Source organism: Oncorhynchus tshawytscha, linkage group LG22, assembly GCF_018296145.1.
Source record: "Oncorhynchus tshawytscha isolate Ot180627B linkage group LG22, Otsh_v2.0, whole genome shotgun sequence".
Lineage (NCBI taxonomy): Eukaryota > Metazoa > Chordata > Actinopteri > Salmoniformes > Salmonidae > Oncorhynchus > Oncorhynchus tshawytscha.
This window is the reverse complement of record NC_056450.1, coordinates 46,142,760-46,160,357: the sequence shown is the minus strand read 5'-3', so window position 1 is coordinate 46,160,357 and position 17,598 is coordinate 46,142,760. Positions and strand designations below refer to the sequence as shown.

General features: G+C 45.9%; 1 protein-coding gene across 1 annotated transcript in view; it reads right to left on the bottom strand.

Moving 5' to 3' along the window:
- Positions 1–12,014: 12,014 nt before the first annotated feature.
- Positions 12,015–17,598, bottom strand: part of LOC112222422 (constitutive coactivator of PPAR-gamma-like protein 2) — a 130,521-nt gene continuing 124,937 nt past the window's right edge. Inside the window, exon 16 of the mRNA XM_042304355.1 lies at positions 12,015–14,945. The gene's annotated coding sequence lies outside the window, so the exon portion shown is untranslated. The remainder of the gene's footprint in view (positions 14,946–17,598) is intronic.

The window sequence follows — 17,598 nt, the reverse complement described above, 5'->3', positions numbered from 1 at the left end:
TAGTCGGATAGGGTGTAAATCTGGTCTCAAACACAATCACCACTTTCCACTCCAACACATCACTACTCCTGCTTTCTACCTTGGCCCTCTGTAAGTGTTTTTTTACAAGATGCTCCACTGCTTTCTGTATCATAATCTCTCTTCTTCCTGTCTTTACACTACCGACCATTCCAGTCCTTGACCCTCATCCTCCCGCTCCATACCATCACAACTGACACCCATACTGTTCACATTCCAGCACAGCTGTTGCTTCTAAAACCTTTTCTCCATTTCGACTGTTAGACGTCCAAAAGTGTCACACCCATTCACCCAGTTAGGACTCCGCACTCGGAATTAAAAGTAATTCAAACAAAAGTCTAACTTGCGCGCCACAACACTTCTGGTCCCAGTAGAAGTTCCTGGAGAGAGCGTGCTGTTTCTAATGCGACGTTCAAAACAGCTGGGCACGCGGAACTCAGAAATATCTGACCTCCAACCTCAGTGCGTTCGAGACATTTGACAACTCGGACAAAAAACGGGCTCAGACTGGGATTTTTTTTGAACGGTCATCAAACTCGGAATTCCAAATCGGAACCTCGGGCCTCTTTCTAAATGTCCGACCTCAAGATCACTGATGGCATGATTTAACCTAATTTTGTTCATCGAGTTCCCAGATGTCCTGAAAGCACCAAAAGTGCTGTAGCAAAGACAGTACAGTTTAGAAACTCTATAGCGTCGGTTTAATAGCCTCTCACCAGTGCTTAATTTGTAAATTGGGCGGTGCCGGAACAAAAAGTGAGAGCGAGAGAGGCACTCGAACGCATGCATTTATTTTATTTTATTATAAAGCATTGCATGCAATTTGATCGTGTTAGTGTAGCCTACTGGCATAGAACAGTAGAGTAGAGGCACTTGCAGAAGTTGCTCACATGGGTAAAACAAATTGTACCCTGGGGTCTGGGAAAAAATGTGCCTTTTATAAATGCATTTCATGCAATTCTACATTATTTTAGATGACTGGAGACTTTACCAGAACATTTTTTAATAACTTTACAAATGATCGACATGACATGCTGCTTTGACACTGTCAAACTGAAACTCTGAGATCAATAAAAACGAGATTGTCTTGAATCCATCAATAGCCTAGGTGTGTTGAGACACATATTGTACAATATGAGGGGAAATCATAGTCCTAAAAAAGCTTTCCAGTTTCACTGACTCACTCACCCAATGATGTGCAGCTCACGATGATGGCCAATGCGCATGTGCCTAAAGCTTCTCTCTCTCTCTCTCATTTTACTTAAACAATGCTTTTCGCTAAATATACCTATTTGGAAGTTGATAACTTAGTAGCCTACAGACAGATTAGTCTTCTTTTTTTCCAGCAGGATACATCTGCTTTCCAACCTCGGTGTTTTCCCGCGATAGTATTTGAAATATTGCTAAAGGCCTGTTTTGGCTGCGTGCCGTTCACTGACAGATTTTACAGTGCGTTCCCGATTGTAGGCATGTCTTGTGATTGGGCTACACACAATACACTGATAGGCTATTTTCTTACAAATAAACTATTGATCCTCTGTGGTTAAATTATAGACCAACTCCTGGTGTAGTTTATGGAATGATTTCATTTCTTTCTGATCAGACAGCAGTAATTCTAGAACTTTGGCAAATGTATTTCAATTGATTATTGGTGCTGCAGCATACCCAGCATACCCAGCATACCCAGCACCCTACAATAAGGAAATACATGATGAAGTGCAACGCTGGAGATGAGTTGCCGGCTCATGTCTATCAGAGGAGTGAGAGGGAGAATATAAAGTGAATCTCATTCTAGTTCTGAGAGACAGCTTCTCTCTCTCTCATCACAGCAATGGCCACGTGTTGGTCTTTATAGACTACAATGTTGCGCAAACAGTCCGGGCGGCCCAACACAAATCTGTTCTTATCAGGCACGTTTCCACATTACCTTTTTTAGGGGGCAGGAGAATTACAGAGTCCGTTTGAATGGACTCAAATTGCTTCTATTCTAATTTTGACATTACAAACAGTGAAAATAATGTAGACATTACAGTGAAAATAATTGTTCACGCCACAAGAGGTACAGGAGACAGATGCTGTTCCGGCAGGTTTCGTCTCAAATTCAGCCCTGCTTGTATGCCATGACTTGGCTTTTACAGATATGCCAAAGAAGATAATTACTTAGATACAAGACTTGGGAGAGAGAGTGGTGCTGAGGCCCAGAGAATGTTGTGTGATGTCAAGAGTCATTTGGACGGGTGGTTTCAGTGTTTTGGACACCAGTAACTTTCCAAGTTACTTTAGTAATTGATCTACACCCCCTATTGTGTACATACACTGTAAACTTGTATAACATATGTACATTCATTATTATGAGGATACGCCCGTATTCCTAAGTGAATCAAATGTGTCCGACCTGCTGGATCCAAGTAACACTTGGACAGTGGGAGTGAAGTCAGGAAAATACACACTTTCTTTTATAGAAGGACCTGGGACAGCGAGACGAATTAAAGCAAGCCCCTGTGAAAGTTTCTCACACTCCAACTCTCTACAACTCTACAACGTATTTCAGTTCACTTTCCTCGTTTCTCCAACTAATACACTTCACCTCTCCCTCAAACTGCGTTTATCTCAAACAGAATTATATACGGAGCAACAAAAAGAAATGTCCTCTCACTCAACTGCGTTTATTTTCAGCCAACTTAACATGTGTAAATATTTGTATGAACATAAGATTCAACTGAGACATAAAATGAACAAATTCCACAGACATGTGACTTACAGAAATTGAATAATGTGTCCCTGAACAAAGGGGGGGTCAAAATGAAAAGTAGCAGTCTGTGTCTGGTGTGGCCACCAGCTGCAGTAAGTACTGCAGTGCATCACATGGACTGCACCAGATTTGCCAGTTCTTCCTGTGAGATGTTACCAAGGCACCTGCAAGTTCCCAGACATTTCTGGGGGGAAAGGCCCTAGCCCTCACCCTCCGATCGGTCCCAGATGTGCTCAATGGGATTGAGATCCGGGCTCTTTGCTGGCCATGGCAGAATACTGACATTCCTGTCTTGCATACTGTCCAGCAGTATGGCTGGTGGCATTGTCATGCTGGAGGGTCATGTCAGGATGAGCCTGCAGGAAGGGTACTACATGAGGGAGGAGGATGTCTTCCCTGTAACGCAGAGCGTTGAGATTGCCTGCAATGACAACAAGCTCAGTCCGATGATGCTGTGACACAACGCCTCAGACCATGACGGACCCTCCACCTCCAAATCGATCCTGCTCCAGAGTACAGGCCTCGGTGTAACGCTCATTCCTTCGATGATAAACGCGATTCCGACCATCTCCCCTGGTGAGACAAAACCGTGACTAGTCAGTGAAAAGCCCTTTTTGCCAGTCCTGTCTGGTCCAGTGACGGTGGGTTTGTGCCCATAGGCGACGTTGTTGCCGATGATGTCTGGTGAAGACCTGCCTTATAACAGGCCTACAAGCCCTCAGTCCAGCCTCTCTCAGCCTATTACATACAGTCTGAGCACTGATGGAGGGATTGTGTGTTCCTGGTGTAACTTAGGCAGTTGTTGTTGCCATCCTGTACCTGTCCCGCAGGTGTGATGTTCGGATGTACCGTTCCTGTGCAGGTGTTGCTACACGTGGTCTGCCATTGCGAGGACGATCAGCTGTCCGTCTTGTCTCCCTGTAGCTTGTCTTAGGCGTCTCACAGTATGGACATTGCAATTTATTGTCCTGGACACATCTGCAGTCCTCATGCCTCCTTGCAGCATGACTAAGGCACGTTCACGCAGATGAGCAGGGACCCTGGGCATCTTTCTTTTGGTGTTTTTCAGAGTCAGTAGAAAGGCCTCTTTAGTGTCCTAAGTTTTCATAACTGTGACCTTAATTGCCTACCGTCTGTAAGCTGTTAGTGTCTAAACGACCGTTCCACAGGTGCGTGTTCATAGATGGTTTATGGTTCATTGAACAAGCATGGAAAACGGTGTTTAAACCCTTTACAATGAAGATCTGTGAAGTTAATTGGATTTTTACGAATTCTTTGAAGGACATGGACCTGAAAAAGGGATGTTTCTATTTTTGCTGAGTTTATTTGTATTTATTATGGATCCCCATTAGCCAAGGCAGCAGCTACTCTTCCTGGGGTCCAGCAAAATTAAGGCAGTTTGTACAATTTTAAAAACATTACAAAACAACAACCACCTGAGCCACTGCCTGTTCACCCCGCTTTCATCCAGAAGGTGAGGTCAGTACAGGTGCAGCAAACCTGGGACTGAGAGAGTGAAAAACAGCTTCTATCTCAAGGCCATCAGACTGTTCAACAGCCAACATGTGGCTGCTGCCAACACACTGACTCAAATCTCTAGCCACTTTAATCATAAAAAATTGGATGTAATAAATGTATCACTAGTCACTTTAAACAATGCCACTTTATATAATGTTTACATACCCTACATTACTCATCTCATATGTATATACTGTACTCTATAACATCTACTGTATCTTGCCTATGCCGTTCGGCCATCGCTCATCCATATATTTATATGTACATATTCATTCCTTTACACTTGTGTGTAAAATGTAGTTGTTGTGAAATTGTTAGATTACTTATTAGATATTACTGCATGGTCGGAACTAGAAGCACAAGCATTTCACTACACTCTCATTAACATCTGCTAACCATGTGTATGTGACAAATAAAATTTGATTTGAATTTAATTTGATTCCGAGAGGTTCAAAACTTTTTTTGCAGAGGAGTGGGGATTCACTCATGTCGCGGACCGGGTTCAATTCCCGGTCAGGGAACTACTCTTTGGGGCGGCAGGTAGCCTAGTGGTTAGAGTGTTGGGCCAGTAACCGAAAGGTTTCTAGATTGAATCTCCGAACTGACAAGGTAAAAATCTGTCATTTAGGCCCTGCACAAAGCATTTAACCCACTGTCATTGTAAATAAGAATTTGTTCTTAACTGACTTGCCTAGTTAAAGGTTAAATAAATAAATAACATGTCACCTCCCCCTCACCATCCACCGGCCAATGGAAAGGCAGTCAGCGGTCAAGATAGTGAAAGGCATAAGCAAGAGGGCAAAGCTAAACAGTACGGACGTAAGGACAGCTAAACTGTCGTGGCGCAACATGCCCACTGAGGGGATGGACAGTAGGCCCGCACAGCAGCTCATGTCAAGTCATCGTTGCCGCGGCACCCAGCTTGCTGCAGCCCTCTGTGGTTGTGGGTGTCACAGAGAAACTCACTATGACGTGGCCACCAGAAACCTCCCTGACTTGAACATTGGAGATCAGATCAAAATGCGACCATTACCAGGTGACCACACAGGACGGTGGCGGCTCGGTTCCTGTCTGAAGAGACCACACAGGACGGTGGCGGCCCGGTTCCTGTCTGAAGAGACCACACAGGACGGTGGCGGCTCCCTGTCTGAAGAGACCACAGGGACGGTGGCGGCCCGGTTCCTGTCTGAAGAGACCACACAGGACGGTGGCGGCCCGGTTCCTGTCTGAAGAGACCACACAGGACGGTGGCGGCCCGGTTCCTGTCTGAAGAGACCACACAGGACGGTGGCGGCCCGGTTCCTGTCTGAAGAGACCACACAGGACGGTGGCGGCCCGGTTCCTGTCTGAAGAGACCACACAGGACGGTGGCGGCTCGGTTCCTGTCTGAAGAGACCACACAGGACGGTGGCGGCCCGGTTCCTGTCTGAAGAGACCACACAGGACGGTGGCGGCTCGGTTCCTGTCTGAAGAGACCACACAGGACGGTGGCGGCTCGGTTCCTGTCTGAAGAGACCACACAGGACGGTGGCGGCTCGGTTCCTGTCTGAAGAGACCACACAGGACGGTGGCGGCTCGGTTCCTGTCTGAAGAGACCACACAGGACGGTGGCGGCCCGGTTCCTGTCTGAAGAGACCACACAGGACGGTGGCGGCTCGGTTCCTGTCTGAAGAGACCACACAGGACGGTGGCGGCTCGGTTCCTGTCTGAAGAGGGTCGCTCCCCGTTTCTTGTGGACGATGACGACGGCACACTCTACAGACGCAACAGAGTGGACCTTTGCGTGGCAGAACAGGCCACACAGAGGCACAGGAATGAAACTCATTTTACGTCACAGCATGAGACATTTGTGTGTGGTAACCAGACCCAGACAGGGCAGTGGGAACTGGGAGCATCCTGTTAACAGGCCAAGAGCATCCTGTTGAAAAGGCCAAGCGCATCCTGTTGACAGGCCAAGCACATCCTGTTGACAGGCCAAGCGCATCCTGTTGACAGGCCAAGAGCATCCTGTTGACAGGCCAAGAGCATCCTGTTGATATAATTGAAGAATTTGAAATATAAAATATATTTTGATTTGTTTAACACTGATTCCTACATGATTCCATATGTGTTATTTCATGGTTTTTATGTCTTTGCTATTATTCTACAATGTAGAAAAGAGTAAAAATAAAGAAAAACCCTTGAATGAGTAGGTGTGTCCAAACTTTTGACTGGTCCTGTAGCTATAGTTTGTTTTATGGCCTGCAACACACAGATCATGACCCCCACTTTCCTGGGTAACTTCCATAAATTCCCTTTCACTGAACATGGTGACTTGGTTTTGCCTCGTCCCGTTAAATATTGCTAATCGGCTGGTTATGAGAGCCGCAAACCTACGCCTGTCAGAGCAGGTGGCTCGGACTTCCAGTCTTTTGAGAACCAAAGGAATAGCCTGCGAACTCAGCTCAACGAACTGGCCTAACTCCTCAGCGCTGAGCACCTCGGCTTTACAGCCCTTGTGATATTGTGCGTTGCCAGGGTCTGCCATGAATCGAGATCCATCTTTGCCAAGCAGAGTAACAACTTCCAAATTCAATCGGCTTTGGCCTGCAGTCTTCGGTTGGAACTGCAAAAAACTTCTAATATTTCAGCCCAATAGATTTTTAATGTGGATGGTGTCAAACCCCGGGCTTCACACTGGCTATACCACTCTGACACACTTGTAACTAGCTGTGGAACACAGTCCTTCATCAGAATTGCCCTCTGACCTGGAGGAATTCCCACACTCGGGATAAGCTGGAATGAGAATTGTCAATGCATTTTGAGGAAGGATTTTTTCCCCCCAGAATAAAGCCTTCATATTCTGTCGAAATGTCATGTTTTCCACATTGCTTCCTGGCCTTGAGCTTAACTAGTGGATGAGACAGCGTCGACCTCATCACTCTCGCAGCCCGTCGAAGTCCCCCCGATGCAGCTCCCTCGGCTCCGACCGTTTTCCACCACCGCTCTGACTGGATGGCTGCGCCGTCCAGAGTCGCGTTTTGGTCTGTCTTCTGCCTGCCTGCGTGCTCCACCGACCAACAAAATGACACTAACCATTTATCATTTCAACTTCAATTGAGTGACGTCAGAGTTGGATGTCCCAAGGATCCCAGATAACAAGGACCACTTACTAACTGGGGACAAACAGAAAGATCAAAAGAACACACTGACAGCGGTAAGTTCATTTTTTTCCTATAAGAATAAATTTTATTTCAGCACTGGATGTCATTTCCCAACAAACATGACCATCTTTACATCATCACGCCTCTCCTTCCTTCCTGTTCCTGTCCTCTGACATCACTTCCTCCACAGCCATAAGAATATAAAAGCCCTCTCCACAACAACATTCTGGTGTTTACATTTAGCTAACAATGACAAATTATACCAATAATAATCATAACAGCAATAATCATAATAATGAAGAGGAATCCTTTACGGATGTTGTTGTTTAGGGGGTCGTGGCTTACAGTACATGATGTACTCACATTACCGCTAGTTTACATGATGTACTGTAGTATACATGTTAGTTGGTTGAGAAGGTGATGTAGTAGTACAGAGATTTAGACTGACACCTGGATGATGTCATAAAATAATCATGTGACCTGGCCATGTGACCTAAATTGACTGGCCATCTCCCTGGCAGTATCCCAAACGACATCCTGTTGCCTTTCTAGAACACTACTCGTGACGAGGACCATAAGAGTCTCAGAAATGAAACATGACTGAAACCTTCCTGCACCACAAGGTATAAAGTAGTGCACTATTATAGGGAACAGGGTGCCATTTGGAATGTCTCATTGTCTCTTTTCCCTGCAGGCTCATCTTGTCTGGACCAGTCAGTCGGCGTAGCTATTCATCCATCCATGTACTGACACATAACAGTCCTACAGCATCCAACACAGTTCTGTTCTACTCATCACAAAACTCCACTCTATAGGGGTAAAGCAATCACACGTGCTGTGACGTCATCATAGAATCTCTTGATAGGTCATTGGTTTGGGGCATACCATCATGGCAGGGAAACGGGGGAGGGGGGTGAACTTTGGTTCTCAGGGTGGTAATGTGAGACTTCTAACTCTGTGCAAAGTTCAGCTTCACTTGACGAGTTGACCATTAAATCTTTATAAGGGACGATAAACAGAATATACCAACGTAGTGCAGAGACGATGATTATTTTAAAATGTTTTGACGTGCGATACTTAACTTAGTAACAACGGCGAAGTGGTCTTTAAGACGATCGATGGCATAATATCAAATACGGAGAAGGATCATATATTGAATGGTTTCAGTTTACATCTCTATGGTTGGCTAAAGCCTCTCAAAACGAACGCTTTGATAGAAGGGTTAGAAGAGACATTCAAAATAGTAAGAAAAAACACAGTTTAAAGTACAATTGAATAAAACAGTTCGATTTCTTTTTGTTGTTTAGTTTTTTCCTTCCAGATTCTGGCTAGTTTACAGAGAAACTGATAATCACTAAGAAAAGTTAATCACGATATAGAATATTAGTGGGGGTGGTTAGGGGCGGGGTCAGAAAACAGCCAATAGAAATGGTCCTAGAGGGAACAGAGAGCACAGAGACATGAGCAAGAGATATTTAATGTGTATATTGGTACTGTGTGGTTGGAGATATGTACTGTGTATATTGGTACTGTGTGGTTGGAGATATGTACTGTGTATATTGATACTGTGTGGTTGGAGATATGTACTGTGTATATTGGTACTGTGTGGTTGGAGATATGTACTGTGTGTGTGTGTAGGGTACTCTTCATTTGTGTGTGTTGGTGAAAGTGTGTATCAGTGTGTTTACTTCACGTGCTGCTTTAAGCAGAACTACCAAATGGGGGGGAAGAGAACAGATGGGAGGAGAGAGAGAGAGATGGGAAGAGAGAGAGAGAGATGGGAAGAGAGCGAGAGAGATGGGAAGAGAGCGAGAGAGATGGGAAGAGAGAGAGAGAGATGGGAAGAGAGCGAGAGAGATGGGAAGAGAGCGAGAGAGATGGGAAGAGAGCGAGAGAGATGGGAAGAGAGCGAGAGAGATGGGAGGAGAGCGAGAGAGATGGGAGGAGAGAGAGAGAGATGGGAAGAGAGAGATGGGAAGAGAGCGAGAGATGGGAGGAGAGAGATGGGAGGAGAGCGAGAGAGATGGGAAGAGAGCGATGGGAGGAGAGAGAGAGAGATGGGAGGAGAGAGAGATGGGAAGAGAGATGGGAGGAGAGAGAGAGAGATGGGAGGAGAGAGAGAGATGGGAGGAGAGAGAGAGAGATGGGAAGAGAGCGAGAGAGATGGGAAGAGAGCGAGAGAGATGGGAAGAGAGAGATGGGAAGAGAGAGAGATGGGAAGAGAGAGAGATGGGAAGAGAGAGAGAGAGATGGGAAGAGAGAGAGAGATGGGAAGAGAGCGAGAGAGATGGGAAGAGAGAGAGAGAGATGGGAAGAGAGCGAGAGAGATGGGAAGAGAGCGAGAGAGATGGGAAGAGAGCGAGAGAGATGGGAAGAGAGAGAGAGAGATGGGAAGAGAGAGATGGGAAGAGAGCGATGGGAAGAGAGAGATGGGAAGAGAGAGAGATGGGAAGAGAGATGGGAGGAGAGAGAGAGAGAGAGGGAGGAGAGCGAGAGAGATGGGAAGAGAGCGATGGGAGGAGAGAGAGAGAGGGAGGAGAGAGAGAGAGATGGGAAGAGAGCGATGGGAGGAGAGAGAGAGAGATGGGAGGAGAGAGAGAGAGATGGGAGAGAGAGAGAGAGAGATGGGAGGAGAGAGAGAGAGATGGGAGGAGAGCGAGAGAGATGGGAAGGAGAGAGAAAGATGGGAAGAGAGAGAGAGATGGGAGGAGAGAGAGAGATGGGAGGAGAGAGAGAGAGATGGGAAGAGAGCGAGAGAGATGGGAGGAGAGAGAGAGAGAGATGGGAAGAGAGCGATGAAAGATGGGAAGAGAGAGAGAGAGGGAGGAGATGGGAGATGGGAGGAGAGAGAGAGATGGGAGGAGAGAGAGAGATGGGAGAGAGATGGGAGGAGAGAGAGAGAGGGAGAGAGAGAGATGGGAGGAGAGAGAGAGATGGGAAGAGAGAGAGCAACAGATGGGAGGAGAGAGAGAGAGAGAGGGATGGGAGAAGAGAGAGATGGGAGGAGATAGAGAGAGATGGGAGGAGAGAGAGAGATGGGAGAGAGAGAGAGGGAGGAGATGGAGAGATGGGAGAGAGAGAGAGATGGGTTGAAGAGACAACAGATGGGAGGAGAGAGAGACGGGAGGAGAGAGAGAGATGGGAGAAGAGAGAGAGACGGGAGGAGAGAGATGGGAGGAGAGAGAGAGATGGGAGGAGAGAGAGAGATGGGAGGAGAGAGAGAGATGGGAGGAGAGAGAGAGAGATGGGTTGAAGAGACAACAGATGGGAGGAGAGAGATAGATGGGAGGAGAGAGAGAGATGGGTTGAAGAGACAACAGATGGGAGGAGAGAGATAGATGGGAAGTGAGAGAGAGATGGGAGGTGAGAGAGAGATGGGAGGTGAGAGAGAGATGGGAAGAGAGAGAGAGAGATGGGTTGAAGAGACAACAGATGGGAGGAGAGAGAGATAGATGGGAGGAGAGAGAGAGATGGGAGGTGAGAGAGAGATGGGAGGTGAGAGAGAGATGGGAAGAGAGAGAGAGATGGGTTGAAGAGAGAAGAGGGCATGTTGGTGTACAGAGCGATATTGAGATAAGCATTCAAATCACTGATCAATAAAATCTAATCAAACTAAATCAGACATGGATAACAATGGGACATCATGTTATTTACGTTATCAAGCTAGTGTCTAACTCAGAGTATGACAATGTGCGCGTGAAAGTATTGTTACGGGTGGAGAGGGCTGTGTGTCAGACTGCAGCTCGGTACAACAGTAGAGAGTTACCAAGTCTCTCTGCTTCACCCACAGACAGAAACTAACGAGGAATAGCAACATTACATCACTTCAGCACAAACACACGGAGGGCTGTTAACAAGTACTGTGTGTATATATGAGTAAGTATCGTTAGGAATGAGTCGACAGGGTCGTGTGTAATTTTGTCAGATAGTGGAGTGACATAAATAGGCTCACCACTCCTCCTGGCTGAAGAGCCATACTCATGACCTGCAGTGGTCCGTTTTATTGTACTACAGTAATGAAAGGTTAAAGGTTAAAGTATTATACTGTATATGTATGTATGAGTCGTAGTCGTCTAGTCATGCTGGGTATTATATGACCAGTGGGGCTCTTCTCCATCCAGGTTCAACTCTGTCTGCTAGATATCCCTAAAAGATTGTTGTTCCAAATACTTGATGTGGAATTAATCCCAAAACTCTCTATTTGCTTGTAAACAGTCCCACAACACAGTCATGAGCCGCAGAAATCCAAACCCATGTGGGTTGAAGTGCTGTCTCTATTCAGATGTTATGGTTGTTCTGGCAACTGTGCGCTCTGCGGGGTTATTTCCATTCTACTACGGTAGTTTGGCCTGCAATTGGACTACTTAGCAGCCAGACCTTTTCTGTTTGTGTCAACTACAGTCCTGTAGAACTAGGTCCAACACGGTTACTATTGTCTGACAGTCCTGTAGAACTAGGTCCAACACGGTTACTATTGTCTGACAGTCCTGTAGAACTAGGTCCAACACTGACAGTCCTGTAGAACTAGGTTTACTATTGTCTGACAGTCCTGTAGAACTAGGTCCAACACGGTTACTATTGTCTGACAGTCCTGTAGAACTAGGTCCAACACGGTTACTATTGTCTGACAGTCCTGTAGAACTAGGTCCAACACGGTTACTATTGTCTGACAGCCCTGTAGAACTAGGTCCAACATAGTTACTATTGTCTGACAGTCCTGTAGAGGTTAGTCCCTGCTATCTCTCTGTAGTCTCCTACTAACATTAAAACTGATTCCTCTCTGCTATCTCTCTGTAGTCTCCTACTAACATTAAAACTGATTCCTCTCTGCTATCTCTCTGTAGTCTCCTACTAACATTAAAACTGATTCCTCTCTGCTATCTCTCTGTAGTCTCCTACTAACATTAAAATGGATTCCTCTCTGCAGTCTTCTACTAACATTAAAATTGATTCCTCTCTGCTATCTCTCTGTAGTCTTCTAATAACATTAAAATTGATTCCTCTCTGCTATCTCTCTGTAGTCTTCTACTAACATTAAAACAAGTCAATACTCTGATTGGTCTCAGAGCAGACCTATTAAAATTATACTTTATCCTCTACTATAATGATGACAACATAAAGAGTTTAACATTAAAACTATTTAGGATCTTTAGATTGTGGGCGGAACATGCAAGTGTTCTCACCTTAATCCCCTGCTGATTGGCTAAGTGGTTTGGGGGAAGTGCTTCCTGTTAGATAAAGAGCTTAGAATGCTGGGCTATCGCAGTGGAAACTGCTAACCAATCACCAGGCGGTGCTACCAGGCCTGTCCTGATTGGCCAGCCAGCTGACAAGGCTAGTGTGGGTCTATGCTTTGGGACTTCATCAGGTCTTGTCTCTAAAGGCAACCTACCCCCATAATGCACTGCTTCTGATGCACTACGCAGGGAATGCCATTTCAGATGCAGCCTTGGGTTCATTTAGACAAGGTGCCAGTCAGAAGAGGAGCTTGGTAGCGTCAGCACTCTGACCTTTAAGCCCTGACCCTCCCGTCCTCTGACGTGGCACCATACTTGGCCCATAGAGAATGAGAGAGGCCTCTACTGGCCAACAGGCCGTATTAGCCTGGGCAGCGCCATTGAGCGCTTCCACCATTTTAATGTAGTCGACTGTGTGGGCCTCCCAACTTCATTGGCTGATCCCTCCTGGTGACCCTGTTGAAGTCATGTCAAACTGGGAGGGATTAGCTAACTGTGAAGAAAATAGACTACTTTAAAATGAAGCTAGGCTCAATAGAGCTGCCCATACTGTCATAGATGCAGTAACGGTACAGATACAAAGATGTCCTCTATCTCTGATCGCGTGAATGTTTTGACCTGCTAGAGGATTCCTTTTAAAACTAAATGTGCTTCTTCTGAAGACCACGCCGTTCTAGGGCTGCACCATATTGGAGCATTTTATTTACTTTGAACACATGTTACAATTTGACCTGTGATCGATCAAAACACAGTTGGAATCAGAGAAATATAATGATTTATATTAAGAAGCTAAGTGGAAAGCAGCATCATTCTTGTTTGGAACAATGTGTTGACTGCATTTGACCTAACAGAACAGCATGGAAGCTTCTAGTGAATCTAACAGAAGAGGAACAGTCATGCTTGAGTTGTAGGAAGCAGCCGCAAGAGGAGAGGGACGACAGAGTCAACTATAATAACGGACCGTACACACGGCTGAGTGGGGTTGCAAAATATTGCGATATGGATATTGCACATGTCAATATTGCGGTTTGGATGAATTGTGCAGCCCTACTCTGATCACATTCAAACAGGTCTCGTTTGCACAACACAAAGGCCATTTTAAAATAGACCTTGAGGTCAATGATCAAAGTGATTTCTTAGGTCTGAAGGGAACTCTCTCAGACAAACTGTCTAGGGGTCTGGTCAATAATAATCAATAAATCCAACATTAGTAAGTGCTCTCTGTTGGGATATACAATCAGAGCATAGGGGATATAATCTAATATAGGGGTAAGAACTTCCATACGTTGGAGCGTCAGGTTAAGGTGCGTACATACATTACATCTGTGGTCAGGGGGTCTAAATACAGCTGGGCTAGGCTAACTTAGCATGATAACATATTAGGGCAAGTGCTCATGTTATCCAAGGTGTGGGCTACGTTAGCATGCTAATGAATTAGCGGTGCGGCGGTGCAAATGCTACTGAAGGGTTAGAGCAATGCAAACACGCGCTCTGGGTGGTTAGTGGCGCGGCTAACACGAATAAATCATTATTGGTGGTAAACCGGGCTTATTTAGCACACAAACACTGCACTCATTCGTTCGTCATCCTCCTCTTTCGCTATTCCTCCTCTGACACTTCTAGAGTCCAACACTCCTGGAACTCTGAGCTCACCATGAGGTCCCTATGGCAACAACCGACACACCCGGCAACCAAACCCAGGCACCTAGCCAACAGTGTGTGGTAGTGTCGACGTTAGTGTATCTAAACACACTACGACTAAACACCGTAGTTCAAGTCTAACCGCAAGGATCCCGGTAGGAATATTAACAGTAGGGAGGGACCATCAGAACATCATGAGACAGTGGGCTGGGGTTACTATAGCGACGGGCCATGGGGGCGGTGCTTTAGGTAGGCAGGGGCTTACATACATATGGACTCATGGAGAAAAACCTCTGATCGTTAAGATAAAATAAAACTACATGACAAAATCAAGGGGCAGTGAAACACAGACAGCTTTTTCAGAACACCCTGGTGCATTCTGGGAAAGCCTCATCACGCCTCCTTCGTTAGTGTTCCGTCTGAAGGACAGTCGTCAAGGCAACAGGGGGCCTCCTCTGTTTGGTTGTCTCTGCTTGCTAAGGCACACGGGATTGGATGGGCCAGTGGGGGCAGATCCAGAGGCTGGCCAATACCGGAGGCTGCAGGGCTGCCATTCAGCTGCTGGGTCACGGCCCCCGAGTTAGGCTCCTCCTCCTCCTCAGGCTTGGTGGGGCTGGTGGAGGAGGGGGAATGTGTCTGGGGGAGGAGAGAGAGTTCATGTTTACTTAGAGTTAGTTAGCTACAGCTACCTCTCTTTAATAAAGAGCCTTCTTTACTAAAGCCCTGATCACAGAACTGTGATTTGGTTGGTAATGTCATTATTTTTTATTTAAATTGTTAGTAAAGCCACAATCAATCTCATTAAATCATTGTTGAAAACAGTATTAGGCCTAGTTAATTATTTAATCTAGTCTACAAATTATTTTCTAACTGGTAGGCCTATGTTTGTCTTGTCAAAAATAATCAGATAATATTTATATTAGCCTACCTTCAAATATATATATAAAGTGTAGGCTATTATTGTTTTATCTTATTATCTGGACATTATTCCATCAAGTTACATTCCGTTTTCACGAGTTACCACAGTCACAAAGTCATTGCTAAATCAAATCAAACTTTATTTGTCACATGCGCCGAATACAACAAGAGTAGACTTTACTGTGAAATGCTTACTGACAAGCCCTTAACCAACAGTGCAGTTCAAGAATAGTTAAGAAAATATTTACCAAATTAACTAAAGTAAAAAAATAAAAAAAATGTAACAAAATAACAATAACGAGACTATTTACAGGGTCAATGTGCAGGTTACAGGTTATGGGTACAGGTTAGTTGAGGTCATTTGTACATGTAGGTAGGGATGAAGTGACTATCCATAGATGATAAACAGCGAGTAGCAGCAGTGTACAAAACAAAATGGGGAGGGGGGTCAATGTAATAGTCCGGGGGCCATTTGATTAATTGTTCAGCAGTCTAATGGCTTGGGGGTAGAAGCTGTTAAGGAGACTTTTGGTCCTAGACTTGGGGCTCCGGTACTGCTTGCCGTGCGATAGTAGAGAGAACAGTCTACGATTTGTGTGACTGGAGTCTCTGACAAATTTTTGGGCTTTCCTCTGACACTGCCTATTATACAGGTCCTGGATGTCAGGAAGCTTGGCCCCAGTGATGTACTGGGCCGTACGCACTACCCTCTGATATACAGGTCCTGGATGTCAGGAAGCTTGGCCCCAGTGATGTACTGAGTCGTACGCACTACCCTCTGTAGCGCCTTACGGTCAGATGCCGAGCAGTTGCCATACCAGGTGGCGATGGAACTGGTCAGGATGCTCTCAATGGTGCAGCTGTAGAACTTTTCAAGGATCTGGGGACCCATGCCAAATCTTTTCAGTCTCCTGAGAGGGGAAAGGTGTTGTCTTGCCCTCTTCACGACTGCCTTGGTGTGTGGACTATGATAGTTTGTTGGTGATGTAGACACCAAGGAATTTGAAAAAAAACTCTTGACCAGCTCCACTACAGCCCCGTCGATGTTAGTAGGGGCGTGCTCGGTCCTCCTTTTCCTGTAGTCCACGATCAGCTCCTTTGTCTTGCTCACATTGAGGGAGAGGTTGTTGTCCTGATACCACATAGCCAGGTCTCTGATCTCCTCTCTATAGGCTGTATCGTCGTTGTTGTCATCATAAAACTTAATGATGGTGTTTCTACTCGTGCCTGGCCGTGCAGTCATGAGTGAACAGGGAGTACAGGAGGGGACTGAGCACACACCCCTGAGGTGCCCCCGTGTTGAGGATCAGCATGGCGGATGTGTTGTTACCTACCCTCACCACCTGGGGGTGGCCCGCCAGGAAGTCCAGGATCCAGTTGCAGAGGGAGGGGTTTAGTCCCAGGGTCCTTAGCTTAGTGATGAGCTTTGAGATAACTATGGTGTTGAACGATGAGCTGTAGTCAATGAATAGCATTCTCACATAGGTGTTCCTTCTGTCCAGGTGGGAAAGGGCAGTGTGGAGTGCAATAGAGATGGCATCATCTGAGGATCTGTTGGGGCAGTATGCACATTGGAGTGGGTCTAGGGTTTCTGGGATGATGGTGTTAATGTGAGCCATGACCAGCTTGATGGCTACAGACGTGAGTGCTACGGGTCGGTAGCCATTTAGGCAGGTTACCTTAGTGTTCTTGGGCACAGGGACTATGGTGGTCTGCTTGAAACATGTTGGTATTACAGACTCAGACAGGGACAGGTTGAAAATGTCAGTGAAGACACTTGCCAGTTGTTCAGCGCATGCTCGGAGTACACACCCTGGTAATCCGTCTGGCCCTGTGGCCTGGTGAATGTTCACCTTTTTAAAGGTCTTACTCACATTGGCTGCGGAGAGCGTGATCACACCAGTCGTTCGGAACAGATGATGCTCTCATGCATGTTTCAGTGTAACTTGCCTCGAAGCGAGCATAGAAGTAATTTAGCTCTTCTGGTAGGCTCGTGTCACTGGGCAGCTCTCTGCTGTGCTTCCCTTTGTAGTCTGTAATAGTTTGCAAACCCTGCCACATCCGACGAGGGCCGGAGCAAATCACCCCAATTGAGATGGTGTGGGATGATTTGGAACCGCAGAGTGAAGGAAAAGCAGTCAACAAGTGCTCAGCATATGTGGGACTTCAAGACTGTTGGAAAATAATTCCAGGTGAAGCTGGTTGAGAGAACTCCAAAGTATGCAAATATGTCTTCAAGGCAAAGGGTGGCTACTTTAAAGAATCTCAAATATAAAATATACACTACCATTCAAAAGTTTGGGGTCACTTAGAAAGTGCTTTGTTTCTGGCCATTTTGAGCCTGTAATCGAACCCACAAATGCTGATGCTC